The sequence below is a fragment of the Nycticebus coucang genome, chromosome 2 (genome assembly GCF_027406575.1).
Source record: "Nycticebus coucang isolate mNycCou1 chromosome 2, mNycCou1.pri, whole genome shotgun sequence".
Classification (NCBI taxonomy): domain Eukaryota; kingdom Metazoa; phylum Chordata; class Mammalia; order Primates; family Lorisidae; genus Nycticebus; species Nycticebus coucang.
Window position 1 is genome coordinate 160,904,964 of NC_069781.1, and position 16,078 is coordinate 160,921,041.

Consider the following 16,078-nt stretch of genomic DNA (forward strand, 5'->3'; position numbering starts at 1 on the left):
TGAAAAGTATTGAATGAGTCCATGGTATCTGGCTAAGAAGACTGAATAGACAATAAAGAAAACATCAAAGCAAAAGAAAAGAAAATTATCCTCAAAGTGTAACGTGTGAATTTTAAAATTTTTAAGTTATTAAAATTAAAGAGTATCTCCCTCCATCTTTCCTTCATTCTTTCATTTTTTTTCCCCACAATCATGAAGTCTATGTAAGAAAACTAGCCAAATAGAATATTAATTGGCTGATGGGATTATGGAATGAGCAAGGAAGTCAGTTGAGCAGGATTATGGCCTGTCAAGGTGAGGAGATTGGTTTTATAAAGAGAGATTTTCAAAATAAATGTATTAAGAATTTTGCAGGAAAAGTTCTCACTAGCAAAATTTGTTATAGGATAGAGGAAAAGCTAAATGAATCCTCTTTTGGATTGCATGTGGAATTTATATTAGACGTATTCATGTTACATATGATTTAATTGAGTTATAGATAAATGTAAGTATAATTTTTACATCTGTATTTATGCACATGTATTTCCAAGTTCTATTGAATGAGGGGGTCAGGAATAACAATTCTCCAATAACAATAAAATCTTCGGCCAAGACCTTGGCTTCTAAATACTATTTTTTAACTAAAAGGAACAAAGGTATTTGGAGAAATGTCTGATTCTAGAAATAGGCAGAGAAACTACATGAGGAACTTATTAGCATCTTCTTGTGCCAAAAAGCAAGAATCTACTTGGAGGAAAATAAGAATGGGTCAAAAGGACACAAAGCACAACTTGAAGGAACCCCTTTGGCCAAATCTGCACCAATTTTAGTACCAAAGTAGATTATGAGTTCATAATTATACAAATACATGAATGAATACATAAATGAGAAAAATAGCACATTTTCACAGTAGAATTCCAGCTAATAAAATTAGAAGTAATGGGGTAATTTGGAAAAACTCCATTTGGCAGCCATCAGAGTAATGACTGATTTAAGTAGTTAGTGTTAGTGGGTAGTAGTGTGTGTGAATTTGGTGTAGATTGTGATGTATTTGTGGTCTCAAATTATCTCCTCAGTACTCTCTGTGGTGAAAATAAAGCAAACACATATTGAAAGCAAGGACAAAAAGAAAAAGAGACAACGGGACATTGGGAAATATGGTAGTTAACACCTAAATCAAATGGTTGAGATTAGGATGATCGATCAGAATGTAACTTTTAGAAATTATGTTCTACCTGATAAGATATAATGAAAAAATCATGATAGCACTCTGGTGATACTAAGGCTTAAGAAGTGCCCCCAGAATCTATCATGATGACCCAAATCCAAAGAGGGATTTATCCTGAAAGATACCAAGCCTATAGCATTCAATGGTGGCAGATATATAAAAATCAAGGAAATACTCTTCCAGATTGAAGGAGCCTAGGGAGGCATGACAACTAGACGCCATGTGTGATCTTATGTTGGGTCCTTTTGCCATAAAGAACATGATGGGATAATTGGTGAAACTTGAATGAGATGTGGACTGTGAACTGGCTAGTAGTAATATGTGAATATTAATTTGATAATTTGTTGCTCATGCTGTTATTATGCCTTAGGAAATCCTTATTTGTGAGATATGGACTTTGTGGTATTGAGGGTAGTAATCTATTAGATCTGTTGCTTGCATGTAGGTGAGTCAGGGAAAAAAAGTAAATATTTGTCCTGTTTTAGAAATCATTCTATAAGTTTTAAATTATGTCAAAAAATAGGCTTCTGTTTCACTGGGTATTTCCCATGTACATCTTTCTAAGTAAATTGAGTATGTTTGTGAATTTGATCTCTGTAGCAACTTCATTAGGCAAATACTTTTATTAACCCTATTTAGATAGGGTGATAGATGATGGTTATGGTCATCCAACTGGTTAATGTCAGAGAAAGGAATCTAACCCAGACCCAGTCTTCTTGTCTGCTATGTTTGACCATACACTGAATAGGGGACACAAATCCTATGATTACAACAATGTAGCTTCAGCTCAAGGCCTTGAAGAACTCACATTTATAAATGAATTTAGAATCATTACATTCTGATCAGCTAATGCTACCAAATACTTTGATCAGGCATTACTTTTGGTGCAAGATGGGATTCAAAATATTATTTTTAAATATTTAAGCATAAGACCTACTAAACAAATAAAAAGAATATACAGCGAATCATTAAAATGTAGAAAAACAAGAGGGAATTGAAGTAATAAATTGGGATAATAAAATCATGAGACAGATTCAAATCAGTAAAGGCAACTTTCGGGGTATACTGTGGGATGTGGTATTTGATTCTTTGTCAACCTCTATGTATCACATTGTATCTGTGTATCACTGAGCTTACAGGTAAGCTCTTCGGAGCCTGTATCTTTATTTGAAAGTTGGGATTACAACGCTAATTCAAAGCATTGTGTAGAAATATTAAGTATTAATTTACTGAGCATTAATACTGATATATAGCAAATATCATTTTATCAATTTTGCTTGATGAACATTCCTAAAATTTTGAAGAGACAGTTCTTCCCTCTGTAGGAAAGGAAAAGGAAAAACTGGACATCATGTTGTTATCAAAATTGGGAATTTATTATTTCTATAAGTTATTTTTATATACCCCTGCATAACATTTTCTTTCCTTTAATATTTTCTAGGGTTTAGTACAATAACTTAGAAACACATTTGCAAAGGTCAAAGTGGATAGAAGATGAAAGGAGTAGGTTGTGAGGCTGTGAATGAGCAAAGGATGGTAAGTCAAGGAGAATGCGCCCATTGGTGCCCAAAGAAGTGAATACTGGCAGCCCCCAGGCTGTTTATCTTCCTAGTGTTAGCTCTATCACAAGCCCACAGTTCCTGGGTTGCTAGAATTAGACAATGGTATTAAGCCACTTCGTAATCTTAGCCAGTCCTTGAGAGGAGTGGTCTAAAAATTCCAAGCTACTACTTTTGCTAGGTAGATTTTAAAAACCTAAGGCTTCTGGGTTGATAATAATTTGAAAATAACGAGTAGAGCACCTTTCCTGTTTGGTTGCTTCCATCTCTGTGTCTCAATGTCATTCCCAGCTCTGAGTATTTAACTCTAATTTCTCACTCAGTGACAAAACTCCAGATTTGTTGGAGCAATTTTGGCATTTAAAATGAAACAGCCTTCTTATATTACTGTGAACAAAGTACCCAGAAGCCCCTATGAATTTCCTATTTCCATATGTACCAGATTTTCACATTCTGAAATGTTTCTTATGGGAACACGAGAAAACAGTTATAATTAAACTTAAGTAGAGAAACTATATTTAACACACATACTGGGATATATTCTGGAGAAGAGGCTTGAAGGCAAATCTTACATTAGCACACATCCGGGGGTCTAGAGTCAAAGAGGTCTCTTTCCATTCCCCCTATAGGCTTATTCTTATACCTTTAGTAAATGGAATGAAAAAAATGCTTATTTGGGGCAAGGACAAAGAAACAAGGACCTTCACTTTGTCCATGTCTACATTTGCTTTTCAAGCAATACATACATTTTCCTGGCTGAGACAGAAGTAGATTTGCATTCATTTATAAAAATGCCTTCTTATTTAGGAATTAAAGCAAAAAAAAATTCTAAGGAATCATCTGCTACTTGCTTTATGAAAAAAGGTAAAATAGTCATCAGATTCTGAGAAAGAAAAAGATTGATCTCTCATCTACTCCCTTCACTCTTATCATTCCTGGATCCAAGAAAAGGGCTTTCTTATAAGTCAATTCTCACACCTATTGTACTATTAATAGTTTCCTATCCTTGCTATAACAAATTTCCATAAAGTTAGTGGCTTAAAAACAACACAAATTTATTGTCTTTCACTTATAGTAATCAGAAATCCAAAATGGGTCTCACTGGAATAAAATCAAGGTGCCATCAGGATTCTTTGAATGTAATTTAAGTTCATTTAACATGACCTATCATATCATACAACTCCCATGGAAAATATAAGAATGGGTGGGGGTGAATATCACTAGGAGAAAGGATTTGGATCTCATTTTTACCATCAACCAAAGGAATGCACTTGCACAAACAAATTACATTTCTCTTGACTCTATTCACTTATCTGACAATGAAGAGAAACATATTTTGACTGTAAAAGTGTTTTGTGATTCATAATAATTTTTGCTTTATCTAATAATTCTGCCTAGTAAGTAGGGAAAGTAATATTCAAATACAAAACTATCATTTAGCAGAGAGATGGCTTATTTGAGAAGACTGTATTTCTCTAAATTGACTGTATTTCCAGAATTTAGATATCTTAATTCATTAACAGCACAATAATAATTAAAATAAAGTATTTTATCCTCTACTGTATGGGCTATAATGAATAAATAAATATTTTGTTTTGAATGAGAATTTAAAATAACTGACTCATGACAGTATCTACTGTCATAAAAAATATGGCAACAAGAATCAAAATTTACAACCCTACTGAGAAATACGAATGCATTTCATAAACATAATATTTAGGTAAGCCAGTCACAATTACATAGTTAAAATAGGATTATATGTTGTATGACTGTTTTTACAAAATACAAAAGAAGTTAGGACAGCATTAGCTTTTGAAGGGTTTAGAGCTTGGCACCAAGCAGAAAGGGGGAAGATTCTGGGGACTGATTGTGCCTATTTCTTAATCTTGGTGCTGGCTGCATGAGTGTGTTTAGTTAGTGGAAATATACTGTGCTCTATACATGTTGTATGTGTACTTTTCTATAAGTATATCATGTTTCCCTTAAACTTTTAAAAGTGGATTTACTTAAAAACAAGAAATACATAAACTTAACATTGTATCTTATAAATATAAGACAACATGTGCACCCTCAGTAATCACAGTTATACCAAGAATACAAATATTTCTTTAAAATACAAAAAAATGCATTATATAGCAACTTTGATTTTATATATCCAGGGTATTGAGAAATATTGGTAAATATCAAAGAGGCTTATGAAAAAATCAGCTATCAATAATATCTGAGAATTTGAAGGGCAAAATGATTGCCCCATTCTTTTATTTTATTTTTAATTGACAGTTGAGTGCTAAAATTACAGGCATGAGCCACTGCACCCAGAAATGTGAGCATTTTAAAGGATACAAAATTATAGCTAGCTAGGAGAAATAAATTCTTATATTCTATAGCACTTTAGTATGACTATAGTTAACAATGATATATCACATAATTTAAATTGCTAGAAAAAGAAGGTTTAATGTTCCCAGCACAAAAAAATGACCAATGTTTTGATGGTTATGCTAATTACACTGATCACTATACATATGTGCTGAAATATCAGTAAGTACCCGAGGAATACATATTATTTGTCAATTGAAAAATAAAATAAAATAATGGGGTCATCATTTTGCCCTTCAGATTCTCAGATATTATTGATAGTTGATTTTTTCATAAGGCCGAGGTGGATGGATTGCTTGAGTTCACAAGTTTGAGACCAGCCTGAGCAAAAGCGAGACCCTGTCTCTATAAAAATAGAAAAACTTAGGCAAGAGGATTGCTTGAGCCCAAGAGTTAGAGATTGCTGTAAACTGTGATGCCATAGCTCTCTACACAGGAGGACAGCTTGAGACTCTGTCTCAAAAAAAAAAAAAAAAAATGTTGGCATTGTTAATTCTATTTACATCATTCCTTTTCTAAAATCCTCTCCCAAATTGAACTGGGGTATCACTAAGAACGAGCCATATTTTTCTCTTGAATTCACAAAAAATTTTGTAATAGGCACTCATTTCTGAAAGAGCCATGTCTACCCCAAGGACAATCTGCACTTCTCTATTCTTACTAAGTCAAATAGGCTACTCTGACACCACTGGATAGCTCCTCACAGCCCAGCACATCACACAGTCTGGGCATACTATCAAGAAGATCAAAAATAATTGCTTTTAAAAAATTCCAGTTGTGTGGATGCTTAAGTAGAAACCCATGTAAATGATCTTCTATTCCATCATGAGTATAGTGTAAAAACATATATATTTTACCATTGGTTTTACTTAACATAATGCTTACTTTGTGGACTAACCCAGTTAAATGATTCTTCAGAGGAGTTATCATCCTACCTTCAAGAAGGCAAGTACACTGTTGCAGAAAGGGGCAGTATACTCTTGTAGAATCTAAACTACAATATTGGCTTTTTGATCATTATATGGAGGGAGAGGTGAGCTGAGACTTAGTGGATATTGTTGTGAGTCCTAAACTAAGTTATAACATAAGAATGCCAAGTTTTATGTTATTTATATATTTGTGAACGTGACCTTAAGCTTTCGAGTTTTGTAAGAGTATCACAGTAGTTCACACTGCCTCTTTCTGCAGTAAAGATTATGAGGGCATTAACACATATACATAAAACTGGATAATATAGATGGATATTTCCTAGACCTCAAAACCAAAGAATCATTGTAGTTATTAATCCAACGAAAGAACCTCATGTATTGTCGTTGTTGCAGCCTTTGGCCAGGGCTGGGTTTGAAACTGCTACCTCCAGCATATGGGGCTGGTGCCCTACTCCTTGAGCCACAGGCACTGCCCTTCAGATATTGTCAAGTCCTAAATCAGCCGAAATGTCACAGTATCCAGGGGACTTACAGGACAGATATCATCATTCTTGTTTTTGAAACATCCACTTACTCTATTTACAAGGCATTTGTTGAAACTTCACCAAGTTTGAAAAGTATAGGTAATGAAGGTTTAAATATAAACAGATCCCAATCCATACCTTGGGAATCCCTATCTGATATTTCCTTTAGAATAAATATCTAACCTAGTGTTTAATCAAAGTCATCTTCTACTAAGGAACTACTGCAGGCAGAATGAGGACTGAAGACCCCATTTTTGACAAGGAAAAACATCCCCAGAAAAAGGGGAAAATAAAAAAGTAAGCTGAGTGCAGCAGAACAAAGGAAAGTCAGCTAATTTACCTTTAAACCAGCCGCTGTGAAATTTCTTATCTGAGCTTTCCTGCTTTTCCTAGAACTCTGGACTATTAGGGATACAGCTTACAAACACCCCTGCTGGGTCTGTGAAGAATAATAATTCTTCTCAGGCCACAGAAGATGCTGTAGCAAGACCTGGAAAGATACATTAACTAGGCTGTTTCCTGCCCAGTAAACAGACAAAGCAAATACCGATTGTGGAGATTTGTATTTTGCTGTGGCAGAGATTAAGGGAAGAGTTTGAGACCTGAAATACAGGTAGGAGGGCTTATATCCCTTATCGCAGAGGAAGACCCTCTGTGGAGATGATGAGAGGAAAATTCCTCTCTCCCACACATTCTTCAGAGGAGATTGACGCCAGTGGCATTTTACTCCACAGTGAACTAGCAGAGTTTAACACCTCCCTAGGAATCTGTGTGTGTGACCTCAGACAGGAGGCTACCCACACATAAGGCTCAGGTTCCAGATTTCTGAAGACTGCTCAGACGCTTAAAGTTAATGATTATAGAAACAATAATCATTATTGTTTAATGATATGCTTGCTCAGAGAAACTACTGGCACCTTTGTTCCCTTCCTCAGCTTACCTTCTGGGCTAATGAGCCAATAGACTTCAATAAAAGCTGAGTGGAAATGAAACTCAGGGCCACCACTGGAACCCCATCAGCAGGCAGTGGTCCCCTGAGTTCCAGCTTTTGAAAATTCTATTCTGTGTATCTTATCTCGTTCTTTCTCAACATTTCTAATTTTATTTATTTATTCTATTCCGTGTGTCTTATCTCTTTATTCCTCATCATTTCTAATTTTATATTTCTTCAGTTGGTCGCCACCAGATCCACAAGTCTTAACAGACCCTGCCCCTGAGGAAGGACCCTGGCACCTACTGTGAATCAGAATTTTTTGTAAATATGAGGATAAATACAAATATGTCACCATCTTTGTATCAGAAATATTCTGCCTGACAATCACATGGTGTCAAACATAACTTCTGTCAAACCTAGCTGAGTGCTTCTAGTCTTCCCAGCAAAAAATATCTCAATTTGGCCTTGAAAATCAGCCATAACTATTCTCAGCTTCAACGTGCTCTCTGCCTTCTGGTGGTCTGGCAATACATTTAACAAATGTAGCAGAATCCAACAGCAACCCTTAAATCTTTGAAAAAGCTCCAGTGGCTTACCAGAAAGAATAGTTTCCTAAAATGGACAGTGCTTGGCAGGCACGGGCCCAACCACTCCGCTGTACATTTCTGTCTGATCATCAGCTGAAAAGAAGGGGAAAGCCTTAATATAGCTTTAAGATAAAGTATGTGCAAGTCAATTCTTACCCAAATAGTCAGCCGAAGTCAAGTGAGCCAGAGTAGTGGTTATAGATCATGTGCTAGAGTTGATCTTAAGTACAGAGTTCGGGAAGACATACTTGAGCAGAATTATATTAGCATTAATGCTCAGCTGACCCCCAGAAAAAAAATTAAATCCCTCACTGGTTTGGTAAAATACATACTTCCATGAATAGCACAGGAAGCGTAACAATCAGGTCTGAAACGAGATCTGAATTACCAGTGAAGAAACCACTTCTAGAAGATGATGCTGTTGTGAATTTGAATCTTAACTTTGTAAAAAATGTCAGATGTTTAGTTCACATTTTGAAGCAGCACGAAAGTTTTCAGCTTAGGCTTTGCAGGCAAGAATAAGTGGTTTTATGTTCTGCTACCATTTTCTAATCATGGGTATTTGGAGGTGCTAACTAAACTGTTTTCAGGTTTCTTCAACTATAAATTTGTGGTACAAATTTTATGTACCTAGTAAGACTGCTGTGTTGATTAAGTAAAACAGCACAATGTTTTATATATGTAAGACATTAAGATGGAAATTTAGTTATTCTTGTATTCCTTATATTTTTATACGAATAGTGGGATGTTTTAGATTGAGGAAATTGCATGGAAATTGAAAACATCCTGTCGTAGAAGTGAATTCTAGCCATATCATCTACTAAGCAGTTATATAAGACTCAGTTTCCACATCTCTAAAAAGAGAAAAGGGCATGTCCTATTTTCTGGGATACAAAGGAAATATAATAACATTACGAATTATTTAATGCAAAACCTAACTCATCCTAGGCATTTAAAATGCCTGGGACAATTTATCCTAACTGCACTTTTTAAAATTAAGCTCAGATCCAGCAATCTAAAACAAATAATTGGCTTTATAATATTTATACTCATTTTTACTTCTGAGACTTCTAAAAATCTCATCTGATGATTTGGTTCAACCTATTCCTTAAGCACCAGAAGCAAGTGTGAATAGCTACAAATGACAAGTATCCAATGTCACAAATAATAGAAAGACGTATCATCCCTCTGGAAGTAGTTCTGAAAAATTTAACCCCCCCAAAATGCATAACTATATTCCAAAGAGTCTGAATATTAATATTTTAATAGACATTCTTTTAAAGGCTTTATTATGTTCAGTCCTTCACAAATGGAAATATGATCATGTGAGGATTTTTCAGAATAAGAAGTTGTTTGGCATGAGAAAGGTAGCACAGGGCAGCAAGAAACACACCTTGAAAATAGTAATAACTTTGAATTGAATAAGACTAGACCATTTTCCAATTATATAATCCTGGGCAATAGTCTTAAACATTGTTGTCCTATTTCTTCACTTTTAACATTGGAAGATACATATTTAATATATTTTTCTTGTTTCCCCAAGAAGGAACTGGTTTATATATATATATATATATATATAAATAATATATATATTTTATATATATAAATATATATTTATATATATTTATAAATATAGATATTTTATATATTTTATATATTTTTTAAAAAATATATATATATATTTATTAAATCATAGCTGTGTACATCAATATGATCATGGGGCACCATACACTTGGTTCATAGAATCTTTGACACATTTTCATCTCATTAGTTGACATAGCCCTCCTGGCATTTTCTTAGTAACTTTGCCAAGACATTTACATTCCACATTTGCCAAGCCTCACATGTACCCTTGTAAGATGCACCACAGGTGTGATCCTTTCAATCCTCCTCCCTCTACCCACCTCCCCCCTCCCTCCCAACGCTTTCCCCCTCTCCCCTGTTCTTAGGTTGTAACTTGGTTATAGCTTTCATGTGAAGGTCCTAAGTTAGTTTCATAGTAGGGGTGAATACATTGGATATTTTTTCTTCCATTCTTGAAACACTTTACTGAGAAGAATATGTTCCAGCTCCATCCATGTAAATATGAAAGAGGTAAAGTCTCCATCTTTCTTCAAGGCTGCATAGTATTCCATGGTGTACATATACCACAATTTGTTAATCCTTTAGTGGATCGATGGGCACTTGGGTTTTTTCCATGACTTAGCAATTATGAATAGGGCTGCAATAAAGATTCTGGTACAAATATCTTTGTTATGATGTGGTTTTTGGTCTTCTGGGTATATGCCCAGCAGAGGAATGAATTACAGGATTGAATGGCAGATCTATTTTTAGATCTCTAAGTGTTCTCCATATCTCTTTCCAAAAGGAATGTATTAGTTTGCATTCCCACCAGCAGTGCAAAAGTGTTCCCTTTTCTCCACATCCACACCAACATCTCTGGTCTTGAGATTTTGTGATAGAGGCTAGTCTCACTGGAGTTAGATGATATCTCAAAGTAGTTTTGATTTGCATTTCTCTGATGATTAAAGATGATGAGCATTTTTTCATATGTCAGAAGGTCGCTCGCCTGTCTACTTCGGAGAAGTTTCTTTTCAAGTCTCTTGCCACCCTGTGATGGTATCCCTTGTTCTTTTCTTGCTAATGCGTTTGAGTTCTCTGTGGATTCTGGTTATTAAACCTTTGTCAGAGACATAACCAGCAAATATCGTCTCCCATTCTGTGGGCTGTTTGCTTGCTTTACTTACTGTGTTCTTGGCTGTGCAGAAGCTTTTTCGTTTGATCAAGTCCCAAAAGTGTATTTTTGAAGCTGCTTCAATTGCCCAGGGGGTCCTTCTCATAAAAAACTCACCCAACCCAATTTCTTCAAGGGTTTTCCCTGTACTCTCTTCTAGTATTTTTATAGTTTCATGTCTTAAGTTTAGGTCTTTAATCCAGTAAGAGTCTATCTTGGTTAGTGGTGAAAGGTGTGGATCTAGTTTCAGTCTTCTACAGGTTGCCAGCCAGTTCATCCAGCACCATTCGTTAAATAGGGAACCTTTTCCCCACTGAATGTTTTTAATTGGCTTGTCAAAGATTAAATAATGGTAAGTAGCTGGGTTCATCTCTTGGTTCTCTATTCTGTTCCAGACATCTACTTCTCTGTTTTTGTGCCAATACCATGCTGTTTTGATCACTATCGATTTGTAGTATAGTCTGAGGTCTGGTAGCGTAATTCCTCCTGCTTTGTTTTTATTTTTGAGTAATGTCTTGGCTATTCGAGCTTTTTTCTGATTCCATATAAAACGAAGTATTGTTTTTTCAAGATCTTTAAAGTATGACAGTGGAACTTTAATAGGGATTGCATTGAAGTTATATATTGCTTTGGGTAGTATGGACATTTTAACAATGTTGATTCTTCCCAGCCATGAGCATGGTATGTTTTTCCATTTATTAACATTCTCGGCTACCTCTTTTCTTTTTTTTTTTTTTGTAGAGACAGAGTCTCACTTTATAGCCCTTGTACAGTGCCATGGCATCACACAGCTCACAGCAACCTCCAGCTCCTGGGCTTAAGCGACTCTCTTGCCTCAGCCTCCCGAGTAGCTGGGACTACAGGTGCCCGCCACAGCACCTGGCTATCTTTCTGTTGCAGTTTGGCCCGGGCTGGGTTTGAACCCACTACCCTCGGCATATGGGGCCGGTGCCCCACTCACTGAGCCACAGGCGCCTCCCGGCTATCTCTTTTCTTAGAGTTTCATAGTTCTTTTTATAGAGATCTTTCACATCCTTTGTTAGATAAACTCCCAAGTATTTCATTTTCTTTGGCATTACTGTGAATAGAGTCCTTAATTGTTTTTTCAGCTCAACTATTGTTGGTATATATAAAGGCTACCGATTTATGAATGTTGATTTTGTAACCTGAGACGTTGCTGCATTCCTTGAGTACTTCTAAGAGTTTTGTAGTAGAGTCCCTAGTGTTTTCCAGATATACAATCATATCATCTGCGAAGAGCAAAAGTTTGATCTCTTCTGACCCTATGTGGATGCCCTTGATCGCTTTTTCTTCCCTAATTGCAGTGGCTAAAACTTTCATTACAATGCTAAAAAGCAATGGAGACAATGGGCAGCCTTGTCTGGTTCCTGATCTAAGTGGAAATGATTCCAATTTAACTCCATTCAATATGATATTGGCTGTCGGTTTGCTGTAGATGGCCTCTATCAGTTTAAGAAATGTCCCTTCTATACCAATTTTCTTAAGTGTTCTGATCATGAAGGGATGTTGGATATATCAAAAGCTTTTTCTGCATTGACTGAGAGAAACATATGATCTTTGTTTTTTACTTTGTTTATGTGTTGAATTACATTTATAGATTTACGTATATTGAACCAGCCTTGAGACCTTGGGATAAAGCCAACTTGATCATGATGTATGATTTGTTTGATATGTTGCTGGATTCTCTTTGTTAGGATCTTGTTGAATATTTTTGCGTCTATATTCATTAGTGATATTAGTCTATAATTTTCTTTTCTTGTTGGGTCCTTTCCTGGTTTGGGGATTAGGGTGATGTTTGCTTCATAGAACATGTTGGGGAGTCTTCCTTCTTTTTCTACATTTTGGAACAGTTTGAGTAATATAGGTACTAATTCCTCTTTAAAGGTTTGGTAGAATTCTGATGTGAAACCATCTGGTCCTGGACTTTTATTTTGGGGGAGGTTTTGTATGGTTGATGTTATTTCCGAACTTGAAATGGGCCTGTTCCACATTTCCACTTGATTCTGGTTAAGTCTTGGAAGGTAACAAGCTTCCATGTATCAGTCCATTTCCTTCAGATTTTCATATTTCTGAGAGTAAAGTTTCTTGTAATATTCATTAAGGATTTTTTTGATTTCTGAGGAATCTGTTGTTATTTTGTCTTTGTCATTTCTGATTGATGAGATTAGAGATTTTACTCTTTTTTTCCTGATTAGATTGGCCAACGGTTTACCTATTTTGTTGACCTTTTCAAAAAACCAGCTTTTTGATTTATTGATCTGTTGTATTGTTCCTTTGTTTTCAATTTCATTTAGTTCTGCTCTGATTTTGGTTATTTCTTTTCTTCTACTGGGTTTGGGGTTGGAGTGTTCTTCCTTTTCCAGTTGCTTGAGATGTCCCATTAAGTTGCTAACTTCCTCTCTTTCTGTTCTCCTGAGGAAGGCTTGCAGCGCTATAAATTTCCCTCTTAGAACTGCCTTTGCGGTGTCCCAGAGGTTCTGATAGTTCATGTCTTCATTGTCATTTTGTTCCAAATATTTGGCAATTTCCTTCTTGATCTCATCTCTCACCCAGCTATCGTTCGGCATGAGGTTATTTAACTTCCATGTTTTTGTATGAGTATGTAGATTCCTGTTGTTTCTCAGCTCAAGTTTTATTCCATGATGGTCCGAGAAGGTGCATGGAATAACTTCTATTCCTTTAAATTTACTGAGGTTAGATTTGTGACCTAAGATGTGATCGATTTTGGAGTAAGTTCCGTGGGCTGATGAGAAGTATGTGTATTCAGTTTTGTTGGGATGAAATGTTCTGTAGATGTCTGCTAGATCTAAATGCTGGATGGTTCTATTTAAATCTAAAATTTCTTTACTCAGCTTTTTGTTGGAGGATCAATCCCTCACTGCCAAAGGAGTGTTAAAATCTCCGACTATTATGGAGCTGGAGGAAATCAAGATGCTCATGTCTGTTAGAGTTTCTCTTATGAATTGAGGTGCATTCTGATTGGGTGCATAGATATTAATAATTGAAATCTCATCATATTGAGTATTACCCTTAACAAATATGAAGCGACCATTCTTGTCCTTCCTTACTTTTGTTGGTTTAAAACCTAGTGTGTCTGCAAATAAAATTGCAACACCTGCTTTTTTCTGATTACCATTTGCCTGAAATATGGATGACCATCCTTTCACCCTGAGTCTGTATTTGTCTTTTAAGTTAAGATGTGACTCTTGTAAGCAACAGGTATCTGGTCTGAGTTTTTGTATCCAGTCAGCTAACCTATGTCTCTTTAGAGGACAGTTTAAGGCATTCACATTAATGGAGATTATTGATAAGTTTGGTGAAATTTTTGGGTATTGAGTTTTTCAAAAGTCCAGTGGACAATTTTAATCTTTTCACCATTGTAGAAGGTGGAGTTTGATCAGAAGTTTCTGAGTGAGTTTACATTTGTAGTAGAGGATAGGGTTGGTCATTATGGAGGATAGGTCTGAGAATATCCTGAAGAGCTGGTTTGGTTGTGGCAAATTTCTTCAACATATGAATGTCGTTAAAGTATTTAATTTCTCCATCATAGATGAAACTCAGTTTAGCTGGGTACAAGATCTGGGGTTGAAAGTTATTTTGCTTTAGGAGATTAAAAGATGATGACCACCCTCTTCTGGCTTGAAAAGTTTCAGCAGGGAGATCTGCAGTCATTCTAATGTTCTTACCTTTGTAGGTAATGACTTTCTTTTGCCTAATTATCTTGAGAATTTTCTCCTTCATGTTGACTTTAGTGAAGCTAATTATGATATGTCTGGGGGACGACTTATTGGGGTTGAATCGTGCTGGAGTTCTGAAACTGTCTGCTATCTGAATTTCAGAATCTCTAGTGATGTCTGGAAAATTCTCTTTCATAATTTCATGCAGAAGGGCCTCTGTGCCCATCGATGCCACTTCATCGTTTTCTGGAATTCCTATTATTCATATATTTGCCTTCTTCGAATTATCCCAGAGCTCTCTAAGAGAATGATCCATTTTTGCTCTCCATTTCTCTTCCTCTTTGAGAGTTTGGGAGCGTTCGAAGGCTTTATCTTCAATGTCAGAAATCCTTTCTTCTGCTTGGTCCATTCTGTTGCTGAGGGATTCTACTATATTTTTCATATCTTTAAGGGCTGCAAATTCTTGCTTCAGTGTGTCTAAGTCTTTGGTGGTTTTGTCTTTAAATTTGTTAAATTCTTGAGACAACTTTTGAATTTCTTCTCAGATTCCTAATTCCATTTTATCAATCTTGTATGCAATCCAAATTCTGAATTCGATTTCTGACATGTCTGCCAGTTGTTTATGAATGGGATCTTCAATTACATCCGCCATTTATTTCCTTGGGGGGGTTGATCTATTCTGGTTATTCATGTTACCGGAGATTTTCCGCTAATTCTGCCCCATGGTTGTTTTATTCCTTTTGATTTTTCCCCTAGGGTTTTGTTGAGGGCCCATTCAGTGTTCTAGCCTTAGAGACTGGGGCCCTGTCTGGTGTGGTGGGGCTGAGTGGTTCTGACTTATTGTCATCTGGCTTCTGTTTGACCCCAGTGAGGCACTTACTCTGGGTTGAAGTCTCAGTTCTCTGAGTCGGCCCTACCCTGGATGTTTCCGGGGTCTGTGAGTCACCTCAGGCAAATCCTATACTCAGGGGTGGCCTCCTCTGGTTGCCCAGGGAGGCAGGGGGTATGGCTTCAGCCGCCTCAGGGAACTGCCGCTCTGATGTGGGTCTCCCCCAGCCTCCTGTGTCCCAGAGTCAGGACCGACCAGCCGCAGTTTGGGCACTGTCCACGCCCCAACAAATCCCTCAAGAATCTGGACTCCCGGGGGACAGGCCTCCAGATCCCAGAGTGAGGGTGGGGTGGGGCGCTGGGAGCTCAGAGCTGCCGGCAGCAAGCTCACTCAATTCCTCCCAATCTTTGGCTCCACCGCACCACCACAGCTCAAGCCTCCAGGCTTCATAGTGAGGGCGGGGTGAGGGGAGCGGCTGGAGCCCAGAGCTGCCGGGCAGCAAACAGACTCAGCTCCACCCAGTTCCTTGCCCAGCCACACGGCATGCGCTCAGGTCTCCAGACCACAGAGTGAGGGCGGGGGGGGAGCACTGGGAGCTCAGAGCCAGCAGGGGCTCTGAGCCACAGGGAGCCTGGTCGACAGCGAGCAAATTCAGTTCCTCCCAGTCTCTCGCCTGGTTGTACAGCCGCAGCTCAAGCCTT